At 42.5% G+C, this 3,406-nt stretch overlaps 1 long non-coding RNA gene across 1 annotated transcript; it reads right to left on the reverse strand.

Moving 5' to 3' along the window:
- Positions 1 to 2,651: 2,651 nt before the first annotated feature.
- On the reverse strand, positions 2,652 to 2,970 carry LOC117753306. Its single transcript, XR_004612231.1, has 2 exons — positions 2,864 to 2,970; positions 2,652 to 2,832 (listed from the first exon to the last, which is right to left on the reverse strand). It is a non-coding gene; the product is annotated as an uncharacterized LOC117753306 (long non-coding RNA).
- Positions 2,971 to 3,406: the final 436 nt, after the last annotated feature.

Genomic DNA, 3,406 nt, shown 5'->3' on the forward strand with positions numbered 1-3,406 from the left:
GGATGCCAGGGTTACGGCCCGCGGGCCGGACCCGGCCCGACTTTACGTCACATCCGGCCCGCGGGTGATAAGGGGAGAATATATTTTTTTATTTTATTTTTATCTAATTTTTTTTATTTTATTTTTTTTAAATTTTCGGTGGAATCCGTCAGTTGGTCTGTTGCTGCTGCCCGCCTCAGCTGCAGCAGCGCCGGTAGTGCTGATCGAGATGTCGTTATCAAAAAAGAGGAAGGTCGACACTGAAGGTCGCATCTTTCAGGATAGATGGAAAGAAAAGTATTTCTTTTGGGAAGTAGGAGGCAAACCCGTGTGTCTTATTTGTTCTCAACAAGTGGTTGTAGCAAAGGAGTACAACATCAAACGACACTACGAGACCCACGCCAAGAAATACGGCGAGTACACAGGGCAACTTCGGACTCAAAAGCTAAACGAGCTAGCATCATCGCTACAGAAACAGCAAGTCGTATTCTCCAAATGTCGAGATACACACGAAGGTTTGTTTTATTTTTATACATATTGTAACGAACTGATAGTTGAGTTATGTTCTGTTTGACTGCTATGTGGTTGTTATGACTTATGTTCAGCTAAGTACACTGTGTTGAATAAGTACTGAGATGTCCTGAGGGTCAGTGAACAGGTCGGGGTGGGACATGTGACAGTTCTTGACCAATGGCTGTGGGGTTGTGTGGGATGACAGGCTCTCATTGGCTGGTTTGTTGGCGGGTCAGGGGTGAATGAGGAAGTGGAGGGAGAAGACGAGTGTTGATGTTAGGAGTGAAGAGATAGGAATAAGAAGTGGACATGTTCATGTTAACTTTAATGAAGTTACAAATATAAGAAGAAGTTCCGTGTCGTCTGTGAAGCGGGGACGTTACAATATCTTCTTCAACTCTTAGTTCTTTTTTACTGCACCGTTTCTGAAAGAGGAGTGTCTCAATTTCGTTATACCTATAATGACAATACATTTCATTTCATTTCAAGGGGCAGTGAAGGCAAGCTACATCATCGCTTGGGAAATTGCTAAGGTACCAAGCCTTTCTCAGAGGGTGCATTTGTCAAGACCTGCATGCTAAAGGCAGCCGAGCTAGTGTGTCCTGACAAGCGACAAGCTTTAGCTAACATAAGCTTATCGAGGCCTACAGTGACGGAGAGAGTTGAAGAACTTTCTGGTGATTTGAAGAGTCAACTAAAAGACAAGGTTAAGTCCTTCATCGCATTCTCTATTGCTCTCGACGAGAGCACTGACGTGACTGATGTAGCCCAATTAGCGATATTTATTCGCGGAGTGGATGCTTCCCTGAATGTCACTGAGGAGTTTGTATCAGTCGTGCCAATGACAGACACCACCACAGCTAACGACTTGTTTGTTAGCCTTGTCGGGGCCCTGGACAAACTGGAGGTGGACTGGAGTCACGCTGTCAGTGTGGCTACCGACGGTGCGCCTTCTATGATAGGAAGAAAGGCAGGAGTATTTGTGAAGTTGAGAGAAAAGGTAAATGCAGCTAATCCAGAGCAAGTATTCTGGAACTTTCACTGTATACTGCACCAAGAGCCTTTGTGCTGCAAGACTCTGAAAATGGACCATGTCATGCGTGTTGTTATTGACACTGTAAATTTTATCAGAGCCAGAGGACTTAACCATAGGCAATTCAACACTTTTTTATTGGAAAACGACATTCATCATGGCCTTCCCTATCACACCGATGTGCGTTGGTTGAGCCGAGGCGCCGTGCTCAAACATTTCTACAAATTACGCACAGAGATAGCTGAGTTCATGCAGGGTAAAGGGAAGCCTGTGGTGGAATTGGACGACCCAGAATGGACCAGGGATCTTGCCTTTTTAGTGGACATTACGGAAAACACATAAATGTGTTGAATGTTACTATGCAGGGCCGCAACAAACTCGTCACAGAGTATTATGATAGTGTTCGTGCTTTTCAAAGTAAACTGGCGTTATGGAAGACGCAGCTCTCCAAGCGCAATGCAGCCCACTTCCCCTGTCTAAAATCTCAGCCTGTCAATCATCAGAGTATGGACAAGTACGCAAACTTGCTTTCCGGACTCAGGCATGAGTTTGACAATCGATTCACGGTTTTTACTGAACTGGAAAAGGACCTTGCGCTTTTTCGCTCTCCATTCACCATTGACGCTTCCGAGGTCCCAGAGGCGATCCAAATGGAACTGATAGAACTGCAGTGTTGCGCACCGTTGAAGGATAACTACGCATCTGTTGCAATCGAATCATTCTATCAATCCTTGCTACCACAGTACCCAATGCTCACAGCCTTTGCAGGTAAAATACTTTGTATGTTTGGGACAACATATTTATGTGAGCAGGCCTTTTCCATGATGAATATTAATAAATTGAAAGTGCGCAATCGCCTGACGCACGGACATCTGAATGATGTTATGAAAATAGCCACTGCCCAGAAACTGTCCCCCGATATGGACAAGCAGGTGAAAGTTAAAAGGTGTCTGGCTTCGACAAGTAGCTGAAGTAGGCTGGTCTTCCCATTTATCATAATCCAGTGTGATATGGGTGGGAGGGAATAAAAGGGGTTGGGGTTGACTGATAGCCAGGCTAGTGCCATATAGGCATATGGGTGTGTAGAAATATGGGTTGGGGTTGACTGGTGATGACTGGCAAAGTTAATGTGCCTCATCTGTTGTTGAGCCAATTTAATGTTTTTAGATAGCTCATATTTGGCTATTTTTTCAAGAACCTTTTTGTTTTACTAATTCCTACTGGATATTCAATCACATGGCCTATTGTTGGACTACTTTATTCTGGCGCTTACTTTCTGTGACTCGTTTAGGCCTACTTGGCCTGGCCTGCTTTTAATTGGCCTAATTATGCATTGACGTGTTTTCATGTGCAAGCCTTCAATAAATATAATAAAAGTAATTAACAGTTTACACTTGTGTTATTTATAGGAAATGTGTTTTGTTGGCACCTAGTCTATTTTGTTGCATTTCTAATTTATGTGAGGCTATTTTGGTGCCAATGCAATTTCTTATTGATGTGTAGGCCTTCATGAATAATTTCAAATAGCCTACCTATCCATGTGTTGAGTCAGTGTTTGGCCTTTTCAGTCCGAAAGTGTAATCCGGCCCCCTGAGGTCTCACTTGAAAAAAATCTGGCCCCCTGTCCAATTTCACCCTGGCATCCCTGCCTTAAACCATTTAAGTTTCTACAAAAGGTCAAACTAAACAAGTTAAGTTGTATTTACATAAAACCTTAATTGATATAGTCCACATATTCGAGTTTACATTAGTAATCTGAACTCAAAATCATTAGTTAACATAAATTAATTCTTTTAGAAAGTCTTAGTTCATTGAAATTATAAGTTATAAGTTAAACAAACTCACATGTTTAAGGAATAACAACTACAACATTATTTAACA

The sequence above is a fragment of the Hippoglossus hippoglossus genome, chromosome 3 (assembly GCF_009819705.1).
Source record: "Hippoglossus hippoglossus isolate fHipHip1 chromosome 3, fHipHip1.pri, whole genome shotgun sequence".
Taxonomy (NCBI): Eukaryota; Metazoa; Chordata; class Actinopteri; order Pleuronectiformes; family Pleuronectidae; genus Hippoglossus; species Hippoglossus hippoglossus.